Below are 27,690 nucleotides of genomic sequence, written 5' to 3'. Positions count from 1 at the left end.
GGTACTATAGGACACTCTGCACCCTGCAGCCCTTTATGTAGCTGGTCCCTAGAACCTCTGGAATTACCCTGGCCTATCAGCTATTGCTGAGTAAAGACCTGATCCAGCAATACAGGAGCACTAGAGAGTCGAAAAAGGGCACAGATGTATAGCATAAAGAATCAAGGTGAGGCACGCACATTACCCATTTGTTTTGTATTCTGTTAGCATCATGCCTCTCAAGTGCCAAGGACAAAGTGATTGGTGAGAGTGGAAGAGTTATAAACATGAATGAGACATTCTTCCCCTCAAGGAATTCAAAATCCAGCCTCCTCCAACTACAAGGATCTTTCCAAAGATCTCTTTTGTGGTTTTCCCTTAATATGATAGGCCTTTGGAGTATGATGAGTCTCAGAAAACTATGTTTTCAGTGGAATGGAGAAAAGGGAATATGCTATAACAAACATAACGAGATTTTTTTTCTTTTTAATTTTTCTTTGCCCTCCAAACTGGTACCTGGCATTTATATGACAAAGAACAGAGCCCATCTCTTTGAGATTTTTTTTTCTTCTATCCCCAAATACCAAGGAATGAATCCATATTCTTTTTGCAGAGACTCAGGTTTTCAATGTTTCAATAAGGAATAGCCTCTTTGCTTTACATAATTTTAACTAAAGTTTCAGAATTAAACCAAGAGCCATAGGGCTTTCTGTATTCTTGAAATAATGAAGAATTTAACCAATTAATACATAAGAAGGGCAAATGATTACTTGTGGATTCAAGATGCAATTTTGTCAGTCACCTTCACTGACAGTTATAGATTACAAAATCTACCATGCCAGAAGTCAAGAATGTCTTGACTGACAATTAATTACTAAGACCAATTCTATTAAAGTGACTTCTACCCTCCATTTTCCAATTTGGAAAATGAATTGCAGTTGTGATTTGTAAACCTGGAAGTTATACTAATATCTACTTTAAGTTCTTATATAAATGTGATATGTTTTAATAAACATTCTCCCAAATTAAAGGAATACTTTGTTTCTGCACATGAGTACCCAGCACATGGCTGAATATGTCTTTCATTATGCCAGTGTCAAGGAGAACACTATATTTTATTGAAGCTTATGGTCCTTAAGATGTTTACAAGTATCCCTACATTGTGTTTTTTTTGTTTTTGTTTTTGCTGAGGAAGATTCGTCCTGAGCTAACATCTGTTGCCAATCTTCCTCTTTTTCTGCTTGAGGAAGATTAGTCCTCAGCTAACATCTGTGCCAATCTTCCTCTATTTTGTATGTGGGTCACAGCCACAGCACGGCTGATGAGTAGTGTATGTCCGTGCCCAGGATCCAAACCTGTGAACTCAGGCTGCCAAAGTGCAGCGCACCAAACTTAACCACCAGGCACATGGCCAGACCCCCTACATTGTGTTATTAATTGCATTTTAAAGAAAGGGGGGAGAAATAACAGTTCAGAATATTTACTGCCAATTTGAGAAATAAATCTGCATTTGCTTATTTATTACAGTCAGACAGATCATCCATCTATTTATCCATCTACCCATACATACATATTCATCCATACGTACATACATATTCATTTTTAATAGTTAGAAAAGAGTTTTCAATTAGCAATAATCGTGCCTCAGATAAACCTCATTGGCTACGATACTGCCACTGCACAAAGCTTAGAAAAGAGTTTTATTGAAAGTAAAGTAAAACTTTCCTGGACTCAGATTGTCTAGAACAGCACCTACGGGTCAAAAGATCTAGAAGTGCATTGCTATAAATTGATCTTCTTTGGATCGCACTGGAGTAAGGAGGAGAGTAATAATCAGTCCACATTTTTTCCCTCAAGCATATACCACCTGAGAGCATGTCCAATTTATTCACAGCCATCTGCATCATTAATCAGTAGTCTTTATGTTCACTCCATACTTACATTTTCACATACCCATCCATGAACTGCATACATACTTTACAGTGTGTAATTTTTTTAAGAAAGACTATTATATAGAATGTTGAGTTTCTGGCAAAACTATGCCTATTTCCTCAATACCAAGAAAGTTTGGCTGGAGCTGAACTGACAAATTAATTGAAACTCATGAAAGTTTTATTAATCACATTTCAGGATTGCCACATTTCTCTTTTTCAGCTTCTATTCTTTACATCCAACTCAAGTCATTATCATGCATTAATCATGATGTGTCTATCATACCTACAGACTTCCACAACTGGTTATCCCTCTGAACAACAGCACTTTGATATCAAGCCCTAAATATTCTTTCTTGTAACTATTCTCTGTAAATCTCTCATATGTATTTCAGTGTAAGTAATAAAATCTTTTAATAAGCAGACTATGCCACGAAAATTGGCATTTTTGAGACTGAGCCAAAGTTTATTGGAAGACATCTTCACTTTTGTTCTTAAAACTCACAAAATCAGAGGTCTATTCACCTCTAGATTATTTTTTAAACATTTTAGATAAAAAATAATTCCATTTACTCTTCAATACTTACTATCCTATGAAATACACTAGTTAAGTATATCCAGCATAATTATTAATGGGAAGCCTTTGACCTCCTTGATGTATTTGCAAAATGTGAGACCTGCAAGTATACCTCAGCAGTCTTGAGTTGCAAAGAAATTAATCGAGCATTATAATACAGGAAGTTTTTGTCTATATAGCTTCAGATAAAATAGCATTTATAGATCACAATGGTAATGTAGACATACATAACTTATCCCAATTAGCTGAAAGTCCTGACACATAAGATTACAGCCATAGATGTATTAAGATGCAGCTGAAAAGATATGCCATATTGAGAAGGCTGGGTACATTCATCATGATTATAGAAACTGAAAAATGTGTTCTACTGTTATCTATTCTGGACAGAATGCCTTTTCTGACCTAGTACACTGAAATAAATTGTCAACCAAACCCTAGAGAGATAAACCCAAAGTGTATCCAGAACTCTGCATATTAAGTAAATTTTTGATAGAATACAATAGGGATCAAAGACAATGTGGTCTATTAAATAAACTAAACAAGCTGAAAGGGCTGACAATTTTCTAGGCCCCTTGGAGATATGAACTAGCTTTGATTAAGTGAGAGTTGAAAATATTCCATAGACCAAGGAAAACACAGGTAGTAGTAGCAATGAACTATAGCTATATGTAGCATATACTCCTGTATGCAGTGAGTCAAAAGTCCCCAGGAGCCAGCTAAAGCCATTTTCAGCATCAGTGTTCAGGGACTTCTCTCTTTGCAGCTGGGTAAGATATAAACAAAAATGCCCCTCCTTTCTACTTGAACCCCAGAGGAAAACAATTTCACAGAGCTATAGAAGCAGATCTTATTAATTAAAGTCTATTTTTTGTGCCCCCCTAAATTTCCCTCCCTTAATTATCAATGTGCTGTGTTCTGAAGAATGGGTTCTAAGTCAGCTTTATGAAAGGTGAAGTACTTAGTGTTCAATGCATGCTAAATACATATTCATCCTCCATCAATATCAACGTGCTTGTTGATCCAATTGTATTTAGAGTTTAACTCAGTGAAATTAACTTGTATCCACATTACCACCAGACAAAACAAGTAAAGACTGTTTTAAATATGATTTTAAAGACTCAAAGGATTGATTTTTTCTAAAACTGAAATGTCACAGAACTATCAACTTTTATTTAAATAATATTCTTCCCATATGGTTTAAACAAGAAGGAAAATTAAAGTAGATATGATGGGAAAAATCTTTAAAAACTCAATGTACAAATATTTAATAAATATCCAGGGCCCTAAATTTCAAACAGCAATTGAATTTTGTAACCTTATTTTTAATCTGTTCATGCTATTCCACTGATAATCCAAAAGCTAGATTTAAAATTAAACTACATAATAAACACATACCAGAGATAAGAAAAATATTATTTGTTAAATTTAGGATTCAAGTCACAGTTTCAGGCTAACAGATTCATAATATTTTAAATCTTAACTTGGATCATTAACAATACTAAAATAACCAAAAATCTCCTTTGTCACCAGATTAGCTCATATCAAATGACTAGTTGATATGATAAGCATTGGTCATAAATTTATGAAAAAGTCTACTTGTGGCTTGTTTTTCTTTATACTATTACCAAAGTCCATTCCTTGCAAAATCCGAACTGCTTGAGGAAACACAAGACAAAGTCTCCCTGAAATTGGAATCCCCAATGTTCCTGCCCTTGGGAGCTGTAATGAAGGGAGAAATTGTCTACCCAATTTCCTGTTCCTCCATGCAAGAATGGGCTTTTAGAAATAACTTTTTCCTTCTTTCATGGTCAAATTTACCCTATTTTGATTTTTCTTGGATGCATTGGCCCCCACCTGTTGCCTCTTGATTGTGTTATTTAGAATGAGACAGGAGAAAAGCACTAAAGCTTGTAAATTATTCAAGAATGACTGGTACTTCAAAAATCAAAGCTACTACTAAACAAGAAGAAGCCTCAGACTTCTGTCTTACAAGGTAATTAAATTAATCACTGAATAACTAGATTAATCTATTGGGACTTTAAAGGACTAAAAGTGGGCCACCCTAAAAAATATTACTTGGTACAAAGCACTGAACTCATTGAGTAGTCTGGGGCTGCTCCTTAAGTCACTATGGTATTGGACTTCTACTAATAAAATAAATGACATCTGACTTATTAAAGCGTTATTCACACTGATTAATTCAGAATGGTAGCACCTGTGACCCTCTAAGAAAACAACTGTCTATTGAAAAGCCAGCCTGAAGCTGGCACTCAGGTGTGCACACTGAGCCTTTTGTCTTTAGACTTGGCAAACAGCTTAAAAATAATTTTGTCATTCAGAGGATAAGCTATTTTACGGATAAAAGATTATGAATTTCACAGCTGACTTGAGATCTACTCAAGCCAACAAGACTGGTTTCTACTTTGCAAGTAGGATTTGCTCTATCGATGCAGATTTCTCAGCAAGTACTTTTCCCTTTCAGAGGCCAAGTCAGATTTCAAAGAAACATTTACATTTTTTAATACAAATCAAGTCACTGATTATATTAGCTCCAATTCAAAATTGATGTGTTCTTTGTGCCCCTCCTCCTACACTTCAGTTAAAGTGGAAACTGACTCCGTTTCTAACTTTTAATACTGACATTTTTGAGTATAATCAAAATGCAGAAGCCTTGGCTTAGATGGAATACTAACCTGAAGAAAGGATTAAGGGCTGAAGTGTTTTTTCTTGTTATATGTGTTATTGTAAGTCTTTTTAATAACCAGTTCTTTAGCTTCCTGAATAATGCATAACAATACCAATGCCATATATTGAACAATAGATGCATGAAAAAAAAATTGAGGTACTGTCTACTCTAATTTGTGCATTTATTTTCTTCCTTTTATTTGGTTTCTGGTTTATCATCGTTATATGTTTTGAAAGTTTAAGGAAATGTCAGATTAGGCAAAGATCAAGAAAAAGCTTAACTTTTTGATTGTGGGAGTCCTCTAATTATGAACGTCTCTAAAGCCTGAAATACAGTTTAATTAGTGGGGAGAGTCTATTTAACAACAGGCCCTAATTGGCATTACTCCTGGTCATCTGAGTAGAACACAGAAAGGTTGCAAACGAAATTACAGTAAATTTAATTGCTCATTCTGAATATATGTAAAAGTCTGAGATTTTACCTCAAACCCAGTGTAGACTCGACACAATTTCATTTTTCATTATAATTGGTGATCAGACTCAATATACTGAAACCATGTCTATGTAAAAACACCACGAAAAGACTATTTTATGATTCCTGTTTTACTCTCAAATGCTTCCATTATGACTTTACTTAAACCATGATCCACTGAAATAACTAATGACTGTCAACGCTTCCCCTTATCCTTTCTCTGGATTTATTCACATATATCTGGAAAGGTTGGGTGAACACTAGAAAAAAAGAAATGGAAAAAAGAAAAGGAAATGATAAGCTCCAGGTAATCAGTAATATAACTTTCCTTTGGAAACTGTCTGAGATGAAATGATCTCATTTATGGAGTTTTGTGCACACTGTATTCAAGCTGGCATTCATATTTATTGAGAGGCAGTATCCACAGGGCTGAAGAACAGGGAAGACAGGAAGTCAGACAGATTTTAGTTAATGACCTGAGACCACCACTCATCCAACAGTGTAACCTTGAACAAGTTATTTAATTTCTCCTAGCCTTGTATTCTTCATCTGTGAAATGGGGATAGATTGCTAATCCCTGATGGCTTTGGTAAGGATTAAATGAGATATGTTTGTAAAGTACTTAATGAAGTGTCGGACACACAAAAGCTGCTCTAAATATTAGCTATAATTTTGGGACCTAATATAAAGGGATCTCCCTATTACAAAAATCATTGAATGAAAAGAGGGATATTTTTCTCAATACTTTAATTGCCTAGAGTTGGACATTTTATCCAAGGTCCTTTTCCATCTATAAATTTCTTATTTGATGCATTTTATTTTATTTTTTATGAAGATGGTTGACTACAATTTTGTTAGACTTACCTTAGTTATCATTTGGAACTCAAATAAAAATACAGCATGTAAAACAAGATATTCTTCTGAATCCAAATTGAAAACTACTCAAACATCAATGTCTGTGCAATTGTATTGTACAGCTTTTTACCAGGCCACACAGTTTCCCCTCTAAGTTGGTGGGAAATCAGGAGCTCTGGATTCCAGTGCTACCTCTGCCGCTAATTGTGAGGGCCTCGGTCTCCTTCATCTGTAATATGAGAGTTGGGACCTCTTAGGTCTGTTCAATGTGTCTGGGAGCTGTTTTAGAATGTAACCCCAATGCAATTTGTGAGGAAAAAAATCTTTCCTCCTGTATGTGGTAAATCCTCACCTGTGACAAATTCGTCTTCACATATATGAAATTCTGGCCTGCTTTCCTCTGGCAGACCCTGGCGGACACTCTTTCATTAACGCACAAAATCAGGCCAAATTGTCACCCAGGAAAAGCAGAGAGGCCACATGCTCCTAACCTGCATTGTCTAGACTAATTTTCTTGTTCCTTTTGATGCCACTATGGGAGACTTGCCAGCTGCCTCTCTGGAATCAATTATTAATTGCACTTGCTCAAATTAGCCCTTCCTCCAAAGTCCCCTCCAAGTTCACACTACAGTGCTGTCCTGAGATCCTAGGGAAAGTAACTCAAAACCTTCCCAATCTTTCCTCTTCCAAACAGGTTTCTGCAAATAGACTAATGGGTAAAACAGACCTCATTACACGTCTGGTTCTTGGAAAGAACCTCTTTTTAGGGCTAAAGGCCTGAGGGGTACATCTAAATGAAATAAAGCTTGTTATGTTGTCAGTTCTGCATATATATATATATATATCCACTAATAGAGGTAAAAATCCCCAAACTATTTGCCTTTGCAATATAGCATTTTTTGAGTTTTAGCACAATACTTGCCATATAGCAAGAACTTAGTAAATACTCATGCTTGCTGAGTGATAATTCGGCAAGAGATTCATCTTCTTAAAAGGATTTTTACTTAAGCTAACATCTATCCTGCACTACAGTTCCTTTTTTTAAGTTTAATCCATCTGTCACTAAGATTTGGGTGGGTTTGCCTTGTAGGATATAACCTTGTCTATTGCTTCTCCAAGAAAACAAAGGATTAAGACTCTGAAGCCTGTGTGTACACCTCTGAGCTGTTTTGGGCCCTATACATGCAAAGTTCCTAACTTTCAAGATGTATTGACTACAGTTGTGGATAAATTTAGGACTGAGATCTGTGAGTGGATTTTATTCCTTGGTTGAGCGGGATTAAGGATCAATAAATCCTGATCAGCTATGTGCTAGGACAAGTTATTTAACCTCTCTAGGCCTCAGTTTCCTTATCTATAAAATGGGGAAAATGTTAGTACCTAGTTCGCAGAGTTATTGTGTGGCTTAAATGAAATCACATATGTAAGCTCACAGAGTTATCATGAAGCTTAAATTAAATAACATGTAAAATATTGAGCATAGTAATGAGAAGGTAGTAAGTATTCAATGAAATTTTGCAGTTATTATAATTACTATTGTTACTGCTATGTAGAAGAAGGCTTCATATTAAAATGGACTCTTCTGTTTCTTCAAAATCAGTTTGAAGCAGAGACCTATATGGAAATCACATTGCTCTACCAAATGTTGGCTCCCACATACCATAACCTCTCTGGTTGCAATTCCTGTTGATATGTTTGTTCTCAGATCATGTTTTAAAGAGTTCGATTCACAGAGCAGTGGGAATCATCTTTCACTTACTGCAGTCTGGGATAAAGGAGAGATTTACTGAATAAACTGCTTTTCTATACTGTAGTTGCCATATCCACAGTCTTGTGTTTTAGGCCATAAGAACTAATGGAGGCAGAAACATGGAAGGTAGAAGAGAGAAAAATAATCTCCCCCTTAGTTTTATTTATAAATATTTATCAGATTCAACTGTAATGATGACAATTTTTTTTCATTCATGTACACTATGCATAACATGTCCTCTGATGTATTTAGGAGATGAATGAAAATTCTATATCTAACGATCATGCTATTAAATTTGATGGAGAGATGAATTTTTCACTCTCACTGAAGGCTTCTGTTTCAAACCAGAGAAGAAATTCTGGTTTTGTCTTCAGATTATTACTACTGAATGTTCCAAAAATTGCTTAAGATTCACTCTTAACCTCCAGTCTTAGACATAGCTCTCGATATGAAGGTTTACCTTCTCTTTTGATGCCCTGGTTTAGCAAATCATGAAACTAAGCCTTCCTCAGTTGCCTTCAGTTATTAAAACCTTGAAAGAAAATATCTATCAAGGCAAATGACCAATGGATTGATTTACCATCATACAGGATGAAGACTCAACGTCTTTTGTCAACTTTTGTCAGGTAAGTTAAGAGTTTTTGGGTGTTAGTTTTAACATCCAAAAGAGTGTTTTAAGAGGCGCTTTGCTTTTGTTTTTGTTTGTTGTTGTTGTTGCTTTGCTTCTCATATGATCTAGTTCCTTGTTACTCAAAGTGTGGTCCCAGGACTGGCAGCGTCAGCACCACCTGGGAGCTTGGAGAAATACAGAATCTCAGGCCCCACTCCAGAACTACAGAATGAGATTGTGTATTTTAACAAGATGTCCCAGTGTGCTTTGAAGTCTGAGGGCCTACAAATCAGCCAATCTCATCGGTGAGGGTTATTTTTTCCCCTCTTCACCCATAGCCTAGCTAACTCAAACTAGGAATTGATTGATTGTCTTCAACGGGTTGTGATATTTTGACCCCGGTGGTGAACCATCAATAAGGTGCTGTCCACCTTCCATGCCGTCTGAGTCATGGCTCATCAAGCCTCTTTCATGGCATTTTTCTTGTCATCTATTATAGTTATTTTCAACATTGTCATATCTCCACAAGTACTATGGAAACTCCTTGTGTGCAGAAAACTGCTTTAGTGCTGTCAGCTTTAAACAGAATAATAATTTAATAAATATTTATTATTTAATTGAAATGATAGATTTCAAGGTCAGCCCACAAGTATTTATTTAACACTAAGTGTAGGTAAAATATGGTTTTGATGCCTCTGGCTCCATCCCGGGGTCTCTGTCAGGAGCAGAGAGCAAATGCAAAGCATGAGGAGGGAGAGAGTGTCTTGCTCCTGTTCGTGCTGGGGTATGCCAAGGCAACAGCTCAAGCTGATTAGGCTGCTCGTGAACTACTCTGACCAAGACTGTTTACTGCTCCCTTCCTTCACCTCTTGGATAACCTAACTGGCCACTTGCAAAGGTTCACCTTACAATGGGGAAAACAAATCTCTAGGTCCTCTAACTCCCAACACATATTCACAGAAAACTCAAATTGCAACCTTGTAAAGGGAGGAAAAATAACCAACTGCCGCTCAATATATTTTATTCAGAATGAGGCTTTGAAAGAAGCAATGATCCTTTGTGCCCAAGGCTGCTCAATTTGAGCACTGCATCCTGTACTCTCTGAAATGATATTTTGTTTCTATTTGGATTCTAGGCTGCTAAAATAGAGTCCTCCTCAGGCAAGTGTACAAGAATACAGCATATTCTGTCCTCAAACAACTCTCCTTACAGAATTATCTATTGGTTTGAATATTACTTATTACTTCAAAAATTAAATCTGTAACAAGTATTAATCAAGGTAATACTTTTAGAATTATTAGAGAACATATCCAAATTTAAACTCTAAACTACATTTGGATGTCATGGTGCCATTTTTTTAAAACATATTTATGTGTATATTTATGCATAATTACATATGTTTATATAATTGATATAAACTAAGAGAGGGGAGAAAGGAGAATTTGAGAAGAGACTAACAGAACAGAGAGATTATAACATCTTACTTTATAAGGTTATATTTATAATTATCATGTGGTGAGATAATGGGTGATTTTTTTTACATTACTACATTTCTTAATATTTTTCAAATTAAAAACTTTGAAGAAAACAAATGCAGTATCCTATCCTTTGTACAACATAAGTTCCATTTTTTCCTAGATAATGGCAAAGGCTGCATGACTATTAAAACCTTTAGGTAAACCTGTGCACCAAAAATAAATGTAGCCTTTTAAAAATTTCAACACGGGAGAAATAAGCTAAGAAGAGTAATGCCGTCTACTCTTCTATTAAATAGTACATTATGTAACACAGGCTTACAAAAGGATCATGATTGTCAAGGGTTATCTCATCTATTCTTGAAAACAAAACTAGTTTCAAAGATTGCTTAATCAAATCACAATGGAGTTCCATAATGTTCAATTTAACAAATTATCTCAAAAAAACCCCACACATCATAGAAGATCATATGCTCCCAGATGACTTACCAAAAGGTAATGTTGGAGGGTCTCTAGTTACAAACTAAGCATGTTGCTTTGAATATTTAGAGATAGCACCATGGCAGATAAGAATCTATTTACAGAGTATGAGTTTTCGTTCTCCAAGGGCTCTTAAACCCCCATGAGACCAAGAATGAGGAAGCCCTGCACTGACAATCCTGGATGGATCATTCCAGCCAACCAGCTGTGCCTTCCCCTCACAGCCACACCGGAGGTAGCCAGAATTTATGATATAAGTTACAGTGCTGCTTATGAAGAATTAGAAATTTGGGAGAAAAATGACGATGGTGAAAAAAATTAAATGAGAGAGAATTTTTTCTCAGTGCACAATATTTACTTTTGAACTTTCAAAAATATTTTTCATTATAGAAAGAAATGCCAAACAAATTATAATTAGAAATTTGGAATGCAAAAATATCCAAATGCTTGCATGATATGGATTACACAGTGTCTTCAAATCTATAGAAATAAAGAGTAGTTGCCAGAGGAACATTTGGCTCTATGTCTTGAAGTATAAAAACATATATCTCCAATGTCATCTATTCCCATATCCAGAAGTAGTGAACAAGTATGTTTATATGTGTGCCCAAGATACAAATGGAAACTCTTTTGGAAAAGGAGAGTCACACCACAAAACTCAAAAGGAAATACAGAAATCTATAAATAGCCATCAAATGGACTCAAATTGAAAAGAACAACAATGCCAAATGTAGACAAAATATTGTGGGAATGTAAATTAGTACAGCCACTGTGGGAAACAGTTTAACATCATCCACTAAACTTGCAGAAATACACATCCTATGGCCCAGCATTCCACATTCCACTCCTGTCTTATACCAAATAGAAATGTGTGCAAGTATGCACCAAGAGAAATGGAAAAGAATGTTCAGAGCAGCCTTATTGATAATAGCCTCAAAGAGGAGACAACACAAATGTCTATCAACAAGAAATTAGATAAAGACATTTTGCTATATTTAGAAAACAAAATACTACATAGCTATAAAAAATGACCTAGCTACACACAAGAATATATACGAATCTCACAAACACAAAACTGCATGAAAGAGGAAAGAGATAAAGAATATGTACTGTATGATTCATTTTTATCAATTTTAAGTATATGAAAAACTAAACTCTAGGGAGAGAAGTAAAAAGAGTAGTTACCTTTGGGATGAGGAGCTGGGAAATGACAGGTCTGGGGCACGTGGACAGGTTCTGGGGAACTGGCTTGACCCACACATGTGGTGTTTACACAAGTGTTTATTTTGTGATGAGTCACTTAGCCACAAATTTATGTTCAGTTTACTTTTCTGTATGTTTGGTTATATTTCACATAGTAAAAAAGCCAAATAGAAAATGCTACAGTAACCAAAATCATTGTATGTGTAAACACACTGATACCTGAACACCTTTTAGTGACAAATATGACTCATATGGGATTGTTATCCATTAACTTGTGGGTACACTTTGCACATAACAACTCACGCTGTCCTATGGAAACCATCAACTCAAGAAGACCCTAGATTTATCTTTATTGTTATATCATGATGGTCTTTAAATAATGTGCAACCACTGCTCTTTGTGTTTTGAATTACAATAAACAAATAATTACATTGTATAAAAAGTGGAGGACAGCTGCATTCTTTTAAAAAATTAAAACTTCTTTCACTACTATTCAAATTCCAGGGCAGGGAGACTGCTTGGGATATTTGGCTTGGCCTTCCACCAACATCTGTGGCTCCTTATTGCCCCCAAACTCAGGAGCATCCTAAATATATATATAAAAAAATATAAACATAAAGAAATGCAAATATAAACAAAAAAAAATACCGAGGCACTTGAAGGAAGGGAACTATATCGACGAATCAAGTCATAACGGTTTAACTGAGAGAGGATAGGGTGATAATCAGGAAATGGGAGTGAGCAGAATGGAAGGCAAAAAGAACAGAGTATAGGGGCCAGCCCAGGGGCGTAGTGCTTAAGTTCGGCGCACTCCACTTCAGCGGCCCAGGTTCTCGGGTTCGGATTCCAGGCACGAAACTACACCACTCATCAAGCCATGCTGTGATGGCGACCCACATACAAAATAGAGGAAGATGGGCACAGATGTTAGCTCAGGGCCACTCTTCTTCAAGCAAAAAGAGGAGGATTGGCAACATATGTTAGCTCAGGGCAAATCTTCCTCACCAAAAAGAAAAAAAAAAATGAACAGAGTATAGTTAGTCAACATCCTTGCCTTAATTAATACATATGATGCAATAATTCTTTATTAGTAATATTAATCACTACATAAATTCACTATTGTCTGAGTTTGACCTAATTCATCCATTACTGCAATTTCATTTGCTTGACAATTTTTCTCCCAGGCAAGACTCCTAACAAGTTTACCTGTAGCCAGTCCAAGCAAATTCTGAGATTTCTCCCTCATTCCTAGCTCACAGGAGGAACATGGATATTCACACCTTCAGGATCTTGATTTTCCACCTTGAGTGAAGGGTTGTACTATTAGAAGTTGAACAGAGACATGCAGGGTTGGAGGGCAGTCATACTATAGAGGGGGAAAAAGAAGATGGCACAGGCACAGCTGATGTGGACAAGGTGGTGGTAGGTCTATGAGACGGCTGTTTGTTCTTTTTGGTTTTTTTATCTTGGAAAATTTTGCAGTTGTTACACGTGGTCACAGGCCCATGATCTAAATTCTCAATCTAGCTATTTTTGACAGTGCTTTTAACAGTGCTTTAACATTTTCAATGCATTTGATATTTTCCCCTCTGACAGTTCAGGTTATTCTCCTGAGTATACCTCCAAAATTCCCATCCCTGGCTCCTGGCCTGCACACATGCTAAAACCAAGGTGTGTTTTAGGGGTAGGAGATCTCTTCTGAATCTTTTCAGAAGACAATTCAAATCACTGCCCTTCTGAATCTTTTCACTTCTTCTTATCCAGTCATTAGAAAATGACTACATCAGCTTCACTCCTAAGGTGAGCCAAATAAATCTACTGCAATGTCAGCTACCTTGTTCATCACCAACTAAAAACCAATAAACAAAGAAACAAAACCATGACAAAAATAAACCACCCTCCATCTCCTGGCTAAAGAATTTTAGGTTTTGACAGAGGTAGTGAGTCTCAAACTTGAGTGTGCATAAGTAGTACATAAGCAATTCGTTAGAGCATGCCAGGGAACTCGGATGAGTTCTCACAGCTCCCTTGAGAGTCACTGTCTGCAATGGACTGAATGTGTATCCCCCTGCCCTCCAAAAGAAATTCATATGTTGAAATTCTTACACCTAAAGTGATGGTATTAGGAAGTGGGGCCTTTGGGAGGTAATTAATTCATAAGGGTACAGACCTCATGAATGAGACTAGTGCCCTTATAAAAGAGACCCCAGAGAGCAGTCTTGTTATCTTTCCACCATGTGAGGATACAATGAGAAGTCCACAGTCTGCAACCCAGAGGAGGGTTCTCACCAGACACCAAATTTTCTAGCTTCTTGATCTCAGACTTCCCAGCCTCTAGAATGTGAGAAATAGATGTCTGTTGTTTAAGCCCCCCAGTCTATAGTACTTTTATTAAAGCAGCCCAAACTGACTAAGAGACTAAGACACTGCCTTAGGCATAAAAGATTTAAACATTGATAGCTGAGGATACTGGTCATATATATTAAGAGATAATAAGTATAAGGTAACATTATATAAAGGTAAATGAATGTTACAAAGAATAAGTTCAGAAGAAAGTGAGATTTCTATTGAATGATATGGGTAGGGAATTTTTTTCTGACAAAGTAAGCTTGAGCTGAGCTATGAAACTGTAGTATAAATTCCAATATATCAAGAATTATTGCATCAGGGTCTATTAATCAAGGTCAGGATGGTGAATAATTATATTCTGTTCTTTTTGCCTTCTATTCTGCTCACTCCAGCTTCCCCAATTCCCACCCCGACCTCTCACAATTATACCATTATGACTTGATTCCTCCATACCACTAAGACTCTTGGGATGAGCGTTTATTAGGATGCTCATGAGTTATTTTGGCAATCAGGTACCACAGAAAGAGGAGGAAGGACAGACCAAATAACCCTTCAAGCAGTCTTCCTGCCCTGGAAGCTGTGGGCCCCGAGGTCATTTGCTTGATCTGCTCTTGAGTGCCAGCAAGCTTAAGTCTCTTTGGGCACATGGTGATGGGTTAGTTGTGAGCAGAGGAAATCTAGGCAGGCATCAAAATGCACAGCAAGAATTGTACACTTAAGCAGATACAAAGCTCACACAGATATATGCCACTACTTAGTTGAGGTCATGAATAGCATCTCAGCCCAAGAGTAGCCAGGCCAATTACACAAAAGTGTAAATGAAAGTTATCAGATCCTCTCTTTTGTGGAAGATGTTAACACTGCAGGGATATTTAATGTCTTCAGGGAAGAGAAAGGACGAAGAGAAGCTAACTGAGGATACTGAAGAGCGATGTCTCACACTTTCATGATATTACCTGTTCACCTTCCACTTGGCAGATAGAATCTGTGCCAGGCACAGAGACTTTGCCTGGCAGCTGTCACGTGGAGCTCTATTCTAAATGTCTTATACATTAGCATATAAGCACAATACACAGGGAATTTGTTAACCTAACAATACTTAATGTAGTTTAATCAATATGATTATTGACAAAAATAATTTACACACAATTGTTTCCATTGATACTCTTGAAATCTGGGAATACTGAAGAGGAAAAAAATATGCATTTTTCATGCTCAAGATGAAAGTTTCAGAACAAGTAGATGCTGGTTATAGGAGAGTCTTTATGTAGAGACTTCAGTCTTTGATGGCAGAAGCTAGTCTTCCTCTCAACTGAATACTAAGGAATGTTAAGAAATGCTAGTGTCTGCAGACACCTTTCCTGCTTCAAAAAGATAAGCTTCACTTTCATCTATTTCCCATGCAGGCTCTGCATAATTTTGTTTGGAGGGAAAAACAAAAAGAAGAGGGTCCTGCCACTTTAAAAATCAAAACAACTCTCTGAAAATACTTCATCCCTCCTTTCCCTTTCCTCCTCAGCTCAAATCAGAAGCAATCCACAACTACAATGAGCAAGTTCCTTCTTCTAGATGAATCACATTCCTTCTTCTCATCTTTCATCACTCATAAGACCAGAATAGTTCTAATCCCTCAGTCAGAGAAAAAATTCACTCCAGATAATTATATGTGCACTGAAATCAGTGATGTTCTGAATCTGTTTTTCAAAATGCCATTGTGCTCAGATAAAGAGTGGTTTTAGTAGTGTTGAAGTGCAAATGGAAACATAAGTATAGTTTCTCTGTAAGTATAAGAGAGTTAGAATAAAAGATTCTGAGGACTGTGTATTCTCCACAAGGATCATGAAGACTAATGCCAAGAATCTGAGAAAACGAATCAGCATTTACACTAATGCTCAAGCGGGTCCTAACCCGAGTCCTGGGAGGCTTGAAACAATTCCTGAATCCCTCTGAGCCTCATTTTTCTCACATTTAAAATGAGGGTGCTGGACTAGGTGATCTCAAAGTCCTTTCTCAACCTAAAATGCCATGATTTTACCCCCTTTCGGAAACATTTTTTAATTCTGATTATAACGTTAACATACATTTGGAAAAAAGAAATATAAATAAGAAAATGTACATTACTGATGATTCTACCACTCATAGAAAATCAGTTTGTTGTATATTTTTCTCAGTAATGCTCTGATTTCTTAACACACACACACACACACACACACAAAACCACAAAGCCGTAACAACCACAATAAAACACAGTGGGATCTCCTTTCCGCTTTATCTCTCTAAAGAATACGTGAGCTCTTTTCTTGTTTTAAGATTTAAGTGCTTAACAATTGAGGTTCTGGCAACTAAAATTGCACAGGCAGCAGCTCCATTTTTCTCAGAATCAAGTGAAACTGAACAGGCAATTAAAAGTTACTGAACTGCAAGGTAAAATTACTGCACTGCTCTGCTGCTGAGAGACTAAAGAGGGGAGACAATGGGAATCATATTTAGAATTAAGATAGAATGATGGAACATAGCAGTCTGCTCTACTAAAATGGAATCTATAAACATTAGACATAATCGGCAGCACTTCAATCATGCTTTTGCTTACAGTTAGATGGAAGATTACACAAAACAAATGTGCAGTGTTCAAATCTGTGGTATTGCTGGTTAACAGAAGGCATTTCCCTCCCAGCACACACAGCGATCCAAATTCTCTCCTGTATAGCCAGTGCCCAGCTTACAAATGGGTTATATACCGAGTCCATTTGTAAGCCAGTTGTACCAAGCTCTGTATTAAGCTTCTGATAGAATTAATGTTATAAATGGTGCTTAGGTTCCTAGGCTAGCCTACAAAGGCCAGTTTATTAAAAGATGCATTATCAAAGGATAACATTAAGAGTACTATGGAAACTAACCATCATACTAATACTTCTTTGGAACTTGTATTCAGAGTTCGATCTTGGAAGTATTGGAATGGATGTCTTCTGAAAATTACTGGTGGCAGTTCCCATTCCTCCAGACAAATGGTAGGGTGAAAGGACAAAGTTTAAAGGATTTCAGGAATTCAATCAGGAGGATTAAGGGATAGAGATCTAGAAAAAGGATTGACATTGCAATTGGGAAAATATGAAATGGAATGAGGTGGATAAACTGCTATTATGATTTGGAATGCATAAGAAAGGAGGTAATAATTAGAGCACAGAGGAATAAGGCCTTCTTGTAGGGTCTCCTTCTGAACATCATGATCTTTCTTTTTTTTTTTTTTTAATTTTTATTTATTTATTTCCCCAAAAGCTCCAGTAGATAGTTGTATGTCATAGTTGCACAGCCTTCTAGTTGCTGTATGTGGGACGCGGCCTCAGCATGGCCGGAGAAGCGGTGCCTCAGTGCGCACCCAGGATCCAAACCCGGGCTGCCAGCAGCGGAGCACGCACACTTAAGCCCGGAGCACGCACACTTAACCACTAAGCCACGGGGCCGGCCCATGAACATCATGATCTTGAGCTCTTATTTTAATTAGAAGCTTGAAGGCTATACAGTCATGGATGAGATCAGCTTTCCGTACTCAGTAGACATGTTTGGGGAAGAGGATTTGGTGAGGTGAGATGGAGAGAAAAAATGCAGTGGAAATCTGGGGAAGTAGTAAGACATTTCCATTCCATCTGGAATCTTATGTCTATCACCTGCCCCCCCCTAAAAATTCTGCCGAATAACCTGAGCTTTAGGAATAGGTAGAAAGCCAAGAAAATGCAGTGTGCTTAAAAATGGCAATCTCAAGGGCTTAACAGGGTAGCCCAAACATCAAACAACAATAAAAATGAATAGGAATGTGGAAGACAGGCAAGAAAAGATCTTGCCACATTTAACTGGTATAGCCATTTGCCCAAAAAGTAACACATTAAATTGGATTAAGCAATCTGTGAGAATTTCCTTAGGATAACATTTTCCATAATCTAAGGAATAAACATAGCAAATTTTACAATTGATGCGTATGATATGAAATCCACTTTTAAAAGTTATCATTCCACATGTACAAGTAAGAACAAATATGCTGGAGTTAATGAGGTAGTAAATAAGATTAATATGTAACAAACACATGTTCTGATACAGATTTAATAAAATAAAGCAACAAACACCAAAATCTCAATTAGAAAGGTTTAGATGAACTGAAGGGAGTTACTATGGAGTCTCACATTCACTACTGGAGTTATTCCAAGTAACTTTTATTCCTGAAATATCATCAAACCTCAATTAATCCATTTTTCCCAAAAATTCAATTAAAAATACCATAAAAAAAGAACAATAACTGTTTTCAGAAGATATGAGAACATTTTTTAATACTATATTAGAATTCTATTTCCTGCCAATAAGTGAACTAAATGTTCAGAGAAACTCTCCCTGGTATACATTTAAAAGTGACAGATAAACTATGAAAAATAGGTTAAGGGACATGGTGGAGATAATGAAACCATCTAACATACATGTAATCAGTGCTTCAGAAGGAGAGGGGAAAGAGAATGGGGGAGAGCCTGGTAATTCTACATGATTGATGAATAACATAAATCCTTATATCAGGAAGCCCAGTGAATCCAAAGTAAAAAAAAAAAAAAAAAAGTAAAAATAAACTCTTACCTAGAGAGACACATGGTAGTGAAAGAATAGAACACACAAAGAAAGAGAAGATCTTAAAAGCAGTCAGTAGGAATGAAAGAGTAGCTAGAAATGAATGGTAATTAGGTTTACAATTGACTTCTCTATACCTTTCAATGGAAGGTAGAGGATAATGGGATAACATCTTCAAAGTATGAGACAACAGCTATTCTATCACAATTGTTATACCCATGAAATAATCTTTCAGAATGAAGTTAAAATAAATACATTTTCAAAGAATTAAAAAGCAAGAGAAGTCATTACTAAAAGATCCTCACTAAAAAAGCTTTTAAAGAATGTATATTAGAAAAAAGGAAAATGATCCCAGAAGAAAGGTCTAAAATGGAAGAAGAAAAGGAAAGAAAATGGTAACATCTGGGTAAATCTAAAGAAATACTCTATAAAAATACAAACTGTAACTAATTTATAGGGTTAATAAAACTAAAATCAAAGCCCCCGATTACATGTCATTCCAAGGAGATGGTGATGGAAATTAAAGCATTTAAAGGTCCTTTTATTGTCTGGGAGAAGGATATTAATTAATTTTAGACATTGTAACCTTCAGTATGCATGTTTTATTCTTAATGATTTCAGGGCAGAAAAGTATTTCTTAAACAAGACATCAAAATGTAAACTGTAAAGGAAAATATTGATTATTTTGACTACATTAAAAACAAGAACTTCTTTTCAACCAAAAAATACCATAAAAAGAGTGAAAATTCAAACCACAAACTAGGAGAATATACCTAAAAAATATAGTGAATTCCTAAGAATCAATAAGGGCAAGACAATCAGTCTAATAAAAAAATGGACCAAACATCTGAACAGTTATTTCACAGAAGAGAAAACCCAAATAGCCAATAAACATATGAAAACATGAACAACTTCATTATTAATCAGAGGAAGTCAAATTAAATCACAATGGGATACCACTGCACATTCATCAGATAGACAAAAGTTAAGTTTAGACGAATACACGTAGCAGTGGGGGTCTCTATACCCAATAGTGGGAGGGTGAATGATAAGCAATTTCACTAGGAAAGTTAGCATGAGCATTCCACATACATTATAAGTACTCCAACAATCCCACTCCCATGTCTATGCCCTAGAGTAATTCTTTTTTTTCTTTTTTTTTGTGAGGAAGATTAGCCCTGAGCTAACATCCGATGCCAATCCTCCTCTTTTTGCTGAGGAAGATGGGCCCAGGGCTAACATCCATGCCCATCTTCCTCTACTCTATATAGGATGCCACCACAACATGGCTTGACAAGTGATGTGTCAGTGGTGCCCGGGATCCGAACCTGCAAACCCTGGGCCACTGAAGTGGAGCACGGGCACTTAACCACTACACCACCCGGCCCCTAGAGAAATTCTTGTGCATGACCCAGAGTCACACATAAGAAAGTTCAAGGAGTACTGTTTGTAGGAGCAGAAACTCAAAAACACCCATATGTTAGTGACACCTACATATGTGATTAAACAATTGTAAAAAGTAAAGAAATTATTAACACAAAATTCAGGATATAGCTATCCCTGGGAGAAGGAAGAGGAGCATATACAGTGCCTCAGACACTGGTAGTGTTTTGTTTAAGTCCTGTGCTGTGCACAGAAATTTTTAGAATTATACTTCAGTCTATAATATGCATTATATAACTTTCTGTGTGTAAAGTATTTTCAAAATAAAAAAGTATATTTAATATTGTTCATTGTAATTTAATAACTATAATTAATTTTAAATTCAAAAGATCAGCTTTTCTTTTAAATTGAAAATGTTTCAAATTTGGGGTTTTTATCAAAAATCACATTTTAAAGAAACATGGCAAAACTGCAGGTTAAATTGGGGACATTCTCTGAGTCATACATTTTCATAATGTCAGTGGAATAATAATGACCGTAGTTATACCAACTGAGAGTTGAAAATGTCTGTTTGTTTAATTATCTTAGTTTGTGGTTTGGTTTTATAGCATTTCCTCATCATTAATTATATATTGCTGTTGCATTATGCAAAATGAAAACAAATAAAATTAGAAATACTATGCTTCATAAAATGCAGCATAAAGTTACAGTGGCTCACACCACAGTCATTTTTGAGTGTCCAGTATTGTTCAGTGACTGCACTGAGATATACTGATATCAAACTCCTTCATCTCCAAAATGTCTGAATTCTGTTACCATAAAGAAGGAGTCTTTTGACCGACTCGACCAGCAGGCAGAAAAATCATTTGTTTTTATCCAAAAGGAAGGCCCTCCTCTCTGTTACTTACACTTATCTCCACTCCCAACTACTTTTATCAAACTTACTGAACTAACTTATGAGAACTGACTCAAACAATAATACTAATTTACAAAATGAAAGGTACAATTCACCCCATTTCCAGTCATTCTCCAGCACTTATGGAAGCACTTGCATGAAGAAAACTTCATGCTAGGTGGAGAGAAGGGAGTATCACCTTAGAAATGCAAGGAAGACCCCAAGGCCTGGAAGCTTGGATGCAGTCAGAGAAGCTGCTTTCAGCCGTAGCCTATTGGAATCCTCTGGGTCAACCACTAACCTCCCCTCATACCTACTCCCTCTGTCCCCAAGCATGACATTCATTACCCAATCATCCTCTCCATCCTTGCCTCCTCCAGTTTTAACACAAGTTGCGATCATTCCTGTTAGGAACAGAACACAGTCACTTTGGCAAGACCCAGCTCCTCTCCTACCCAGAGGGCAAAGCACTACAGCAACAGGAGGTATTCGGGTAACAGACAGTATAATCAAAACCAAAAGGCAACATTTTCCTGGGAAGATTGAGCTTTCTAACCATCTCGACCACATCCCCACCCTCACTCCTCCTCAGTAAGCTTTTCCTGTAATCAGGACCATTCCAACTGATGGATGACTTAAAGATTCATAAGCAAAAAATTTCCAGAGCATTCTACAGTCTCCATTTCAAGTGACTAACAATTCTAATCTTGAAGGTCTTGAAGGATGACATTTAAAACAATTTACTCTTATTTAGTCAGATGAAAAATCAATGATTTTAAAAAGTATTCATTGAGTCTTATACCTGAGAATTATGTCTAGCATGTGATTACCATTAGGTTAGTCTGGAGGTAGGTTTGTTTGGTAAAGGAATATAAAAGAAACATAGTACTTTACAATAGAATTTTATCCTTGAGAAGATCTGCACTCAGAATGAGATGAGATATGGAAAACAATATAATAAAGTGCCAAATGATTTGGCAATGACAGTAAGTGACACAGAAGTTCAAATGAGAGACAAATCAATGTGATGAGGAGTATCAAGGGAAGGTTTCCAAGAGAAAGTAAGAACAGACCTAGGATTTAGGAGCTAAAAAGTCAAAGAGGAGGGAGGAGGCTATTCCTGGCTGCAGAAATGGAATATGGAATTAAGCTCACGCATGTGAAGATAATCAGGGGCTATGACTGTGAGATGTGAAGAGGAGTTTAATGGCTGATCCCAGTAGCTGCTCTGATGAAGATATGAAAAGAAGGACCACAAACACCCAGAAGTCTGGTTGTTTTATTCATTGAACTAATGGAATGTGCAGCGAATGCCATCTGATTCAAATAGCAATGCTTGGTACTCTTCTACCCTCTGATAATTTGCTGGCAGCACACACCTTCTGTCATGCCAAATTACTGCAGCAGTGGTGGCAAATTAAGTCCTTGCCATCCTGCAAGAATTCAGGCTCTCAGGATTGATTATCAACAACTGGAACGCCGAGGAAGCAAGGAGAAAATCATCACCCTCTAAAGGCAAAGTCTCCAAGCCAGTAACCACGTAAACATTAACATTAGGCAGTCTCACTGGAACAAAAGCATTCTGTGGCCTCCAGCCATGCACAATTCAAAGAGATAGCACGGTATGTAGGTATGTAGGCAAACCAGAACATAAAAGAAAATATGTAGCTGGAATGTAGGTCTCTACACTAAAGAGAGAAAGTATCCAGTGACACCCAAAATGACACTGTCCCTGGTCCAACACATATTGGCTTCCCGTCTGTATTCCTAAATCTAGAAAACTATGGAACTAACAGGGATTATGTTATTGAATTCAGTATGTTCCAATGAGACAAGGAGTGAATTGACATTTATTCACTGAGAGAAATAAACTGAAGTTGATATCTAAGATATAAGAAGACTCATTTTTTCCATCCTACAGACCACTGACACAATTTATATCTTTGAACTTTAAATAGTTTTAAACAGTGCATAGATTTATAAATTTGAGTTGAGAAAAAGTGAGACTTACAAAGTTAAGAAATGAAGATTCCTTTTTTTTAAGTAATAGTACTTTTCAAGAAATGGTAGAGATTGACTACTGGCTACCTTTCCAAAGACAGCAAATGGAAGAGGCATGGTGCTACTTGTTAGATTTTCTTTTAAATTGGAGAAAATCACAGAGATTAGCAGTAATTAACTTTACTTTTCAGTAACTCTAATACTACCTTACATTCCACAATAATAATATTATTATTATAATATTCCATTCCACAAAAAAGTAATAACAAATAATAACAAAACAATAAAATAACTAACTAAAAGTAGCCATCTATGAAAACATCTACATGCAAGAAGTTACATTAAACGATTTTAAAACATTATCTCATTTAAATTTTGCATCTATTATAATATGTAAGCATTATTGTCTCCATTTTATAGATGAGAATTAGGCAAGTTACAACTGAAGCTTAGCTTAGCAAAGTGACCCACCCATGCCCACAGAGATAAAAAATGATAAAGTCAAAAAAGAGCCAGGTCTAAGTCAGGTATTAAATTAAATGCTATCTTTATTCCTCTATATACTTGTGGATTAATTGATGTGCTCTTCAAAGCAGAATTGTGTTTAATCTAGGGGCGGAGCACTGACTCCTTGCCCAGGTGTTACATCAAGGACGGTTACCTGGAGACAAGGGCTAACTATAGGGTAACCACCAGGACCACTCAGGGCCACTTCCTCTTTATCACCTCAGCTCTGTAACAGAAGAGAAACAGCCTCAACACAATCATTTAAAAAGGAAAAAATATTACTCTTAATTGGTGCTGTGCTGGGGCAGGGTATGGACAGGGGAGCTGGATTTAATAACTTGGCCCATCAAGAACCATTCTGTTCACTTATACAGTAAGTTTTTATGGCAAAGTGTTTTTAATATACTTGATCACTAGAAGATATCTTCTTCAGTATGCACACACATTTTAAATAAGGAATTGACAACAATAATTTCTTAGACAAGAAATTTTTCAGGTGATAACTCTTTTAGAATTATGCCACTCTGTAACTATGCTAAGCTCTCTAATCTGTCACTACATTTGACAACTAATAAGGATGAGTAGAGGCAGGATATGAATTTAAATATAGATTCATTCCTTGCCTTCATCAAAGATTTACTTATAAGTCAGTGCTATTTTATTTTTCACATTAGTTATATTTCAAGTCATTCATCCCAAATTATAGAAAATAGTAATTCTTAAAAAATCAAATTCTAAAGCTGTGTATTTAAAAATTAAGCTCATGGAGTTAAATTTTAAAGGATACTATGATCCCTGAAGACAGTCCATTCTTGATACCAGTGTTTTATCTGTAAGGCATTCTATATTAATCAGTCCACTAACATGTTAAAGCATATTCTAAAATGATAATTTCTCTCCTGACTATAAACTAATTCTAGTATTATTTTTCATTATTAACTGTGATTTTTAAAAGTTGAAATAATTTAGTTGTATGATAGGTTATATTAGAATTTAGTAAAATGCAAGCATAAAAAACTATTAAACAATGTTCTTCAAAGATTCAGCTCATAGGTCACATCCTCCATAAAACTTTATCAGAAACCCAATTAATAAATCCCTGCAGGATCATTGTACCCTCTAGAATTGTCCAATGCCTACCATTGCTCAAGTAATACATTATAACTACAGTTCTCAAACTTCATCATGCAGCAGACTCTCCTGAAGTGCTTGTTAAACTGCAGATTGTTGGGCCCCACCCTCAGAGATCCTGATTTATTAGGTCTGGGTGGGACACAAGAACTTGCATCTAACAAGTCCTTAGGTGATGTTGATGCTACTGGTCTGGAGACCACACTTTGAGAACCACTGCTTTTATAGTGTTTTAGTTTCAAAGTCTGCCTCTCACTATGAGATTAGAGCACTGAGGAACAGACATAGTGCCTGGCACATACTAGGCTCTCAATATGCATTTCTGAATAAAAGAATGCAAATAGGCCCCTGCAATGTTTGAGGGAGAACCAAATGGAAGATGGGAAGACTGAACAATGTGGGTTTCAGGAAATGAATGGATGTACCATCTATGGAAAACTTTCTCCATAGCCTCTAATTTTATTTATACCACTAGGAAGTCAATTTTCTGACCTTATAAATGGTTCAGTGAAAAGCATGATGGCTTAAAGAAAAATGCAAAGTGTTTAAAATCAATACTTAATCTAGTTCCTTCTAAATCCTTTTCCAAAATATTTCTGTATGTATTCGTTCATTAAACAAACATTTAGTAAACATATACTATAAGCAAGTCAACGAGCAGAAAACATGGAAAATACCAAGTTGAAGAAAACATTCCTTCATTTTAATAAAAAGGGATCCAACAAGTAGCATTACAATTCCAAGTATGGTGAGTACCAACTGCCAGAAACAAAACAGATGTTCTAGAAACTCAAAGTAGTTCAGTGTAGATTATGAGATGAGTATCAGATAGAGAGTTATGGAAAGAGCTGGAAAACCATGGAAAGATAAAAGGCTGGGGCCAAGGAAGGGAAGATTGTAAATTTAAGACTTTAGGACTTGAACTATTTGAACTTACTTTGGTAGGATTGGGAAGAAAGCAATACTTGAGCAAGACTAAACTTCAAGCAGGGTGTAGGCTTGAGTAGAAGACTAGATGTAGGAGGAATAGTGAGAAGGCTATTGAAATGGTCTCCACAAGAGGTATTGGGACCTGACCAGGTGGTGGTAGGAGGAGTAAAATACTAAGAAAGCAAAATCATCAATTAGGCAACTAATTGGATACAGAGCCAAAGAGAAGGAGAAATTAATTTAATTTAAAGGTTTTGAACCTTAGTGACCAAAAATATGGGGGTGCCATTTAAGAGCTAGAGAGGCCAAGAAGATAGTTAATTCACTTGAAGCTAATAAACCTAAAGCTTCAGGGTCACTCACCTGTAGGGACTTCTTTCAGAGCCCTGGGTGGAGGGAATCCTAGTAGTGGTCACATAGCCATATATTTTTCTAAAATTTGTAAAAGTCATTTTTATCTCAATTGCTTAACCTTCTATGTCTTTCCACTCCAACTTTTTTTTTGTTCACGCTTCCCTCACACCAGGTAGCACTGGAGGGGCTGTGGTCATTTTTACTTAACATTTGGCATTCTTTTCTTTAACTGGAACTCCTTGAATTACATTAGCTTTAGGCCTTGAAAAACCTCAATCTGATCCTGCAGGAAAAGTTTCTAGTTGTGGGAAAGGTGTGCTCACTTTTATTCTTGGACCTTGATGTGCTGCCCAGAAATTCAAGTGGAAAAAGTCCAGCATGGGTTTAAAAATCCAACAGAACAGTTGGAACTGGGAAAATAAATGAGAATCGTTGATGTAATCACCAGAAAAGAGGAGGTAGACAGTGGGGAGAGGACCTAAAATAGAACTTCTGTACCTTGGTGGCAGAGAGAGGAAGAAACTGGGAGAGGAGAGGATGGAACAATTAGAATGAAAGAAAACAGTGTAGTTGAGTGAAATGGACGCCAAGGGAAGATGGAATCATAACAGAGTAAGGATGTAGACTGCACCCTGTGTTGAAAAGACCAGAAAGGATGGTGCTGATATGAAGCCATTGAATCTGCAGCTTTTAGAGGACAGGTCCTGTAGATTGGTGATCACTGGAAGGGAGGATGCGAATAGATGGGGACGAAGTTTGCAATGCCCTTCACCAGGTTCCATGGGGAAGATAAAGAAGAGCGGTTTCCCTAGCCTCACTAATGGGTAGTGGGACTAAAATTTGCTGATGCTCTAGCAACAAGCACTTTACATATCCATTCAAATATCTTCAAGAAGATGAGTTATTATGAGTCCCATTTTACGAACGAAGAAACTTGTCCAAAGTCACACCATCAAGCAGTGCTGGAATTCACATTCTGGGTTTATCTAACTCCACGTCCATTGCTTTATTCTTACAGCACATCTTAATAGCAATGTATCAATCTGTCCTCACTATTATTAACAATATTATTCAAATAATTATGTGAAATTTAGAATTAGAAGAAGCTTGATTCTAGTTTTAGGAATATTTTTGAGATTCCACTTCAGTGCAGACAAATGTCCTATACAGATTAACATTATAAAATGCACACTACTGCTACACCAATATTTTATATGCATTTGTTATTCTATATTTTAAAATTAACCAGATAAAATTTGTGAACATGTTAAAAAAACTAAGATTTTGATATATTACTTTTCCTTCCTCACACTTTTCTAATATATAGATTCTAGTAAATAAAAATAATTAGCATTTCAAAATATACAAAATCCTAGAAGAGATATACTTAGCACAGAAAGTTTCTAAGTATGATCTGTTATTTGAATATATTTTCAAAAAGAAGTGCAAAGTAAGCATTTTACTTTTCTCATTACAGTCATATAATGTTTATCAGTTTTCATCAAAACAAAGCCCACA

At 36.3% G+C, this 27,690-nt stretch overlaps 1 protein-coding gene and 1 pseudogene across 15 annotated transcripts in view; both read right to left on the bottom strand.

Annotated features, from left to right (window-relative positions):
* The window catches only part of NRXN1 (neurexin 1), a 1,082,241-nt gene that overhangs the window by 352,145 nt on the left and 702,406 nt on the right, over positions 1-27,690 (bottom strand). The gene's annotated exons all lie outside the window — the stretch shown is intronic.
* LOC131412298 (U4 spliceosomal RNA) lies at positions 1,551-1,667 on the bottom strand (annotated as a pseudogene).

This window comes from Diceros bicornis, chromosome 12 (assembly GCF_020826845.1).
Source record: "Diceros bicornis minor isolate mBicDic1 chromosome 12, mDicBic1.mat.cur, whole genome shotgun sequence".
Classification (NCBI taxonomy): Eukaryota; Metazoa; Chordata; class Mammalia; order Perissodactyla; family Rhinocerotidae; genus Diceros; species Diceros bicornis.
The sequence above is the reverse complement of the archived record's forward strand: the minus strand, read 5'-3'. Positions and strand labels throughout refer to the sequence as shown.